At 36.8% G+C, this 359-nt stretch overlaps 1 protein-coding gene across 1 annotated transcript in view; it reads left to right on the top strand.

Moving 5' to 3' along the window:
* The window catches only part of FAM175A (family with sequence similarity 175, member A), a 31,421-nt gene that overhangs the window by 28,944 nt on the left and 2,118 nt on the right, over nt 1-359 (top strand). The gene's annotated exons all lie outside the window — the stretch shown is intronic.

Genomic DNA, 359 nt, shown 5'->3' with positions numbered 1-359 from the left:
CACGCCTGTAATCCCAGCTCTCAGGGAGGCAGAGGCAGGAGGATAGCTTGAGCCCAGGAGTTCGAGACCTTCCTGGGTAATATAGCAAGACCCCGTTCTCCACAAAAAGGAAAAAAAAAAAAAAAGAAACATCATCTTATATTTTTGTTGTTATTAAGATATATTCCCAAATGGAATTATGGCATCAAAAGTTACTGGTATTCGTACTTTTAAAACTAAAGACACACAGAACTCATCTGCTTTTCAAAAGTAGTGTCTCTTACAGGAAAAACTCTGCAATAGTATCCTTTCATAATAGTAAAAGTCACTTTGTTTTCACTTACTGTGAGTTTCTTAGTGTTAAATGTATGCAGTAACTC

This window comes from Colobus angolensis, unplaced genomic scaffold, assembly GCF_000951035.1.
Source record: "Colobus angolensis palliatus isolate OR3802 unplaced genomic scaffold, Cang.pa_1.0 Scaffold200, whole genome shotgun sequence".
Classification (NCBI taxonomy): Eukaryota; Metazoa; Chordata; class Mammalia; order Primates; family Cercopithecidae; genus Colobus; species Colobus angolensis.
This window is presented reverse-complemented; position numbering and strand designations above follow the sequence as displayed.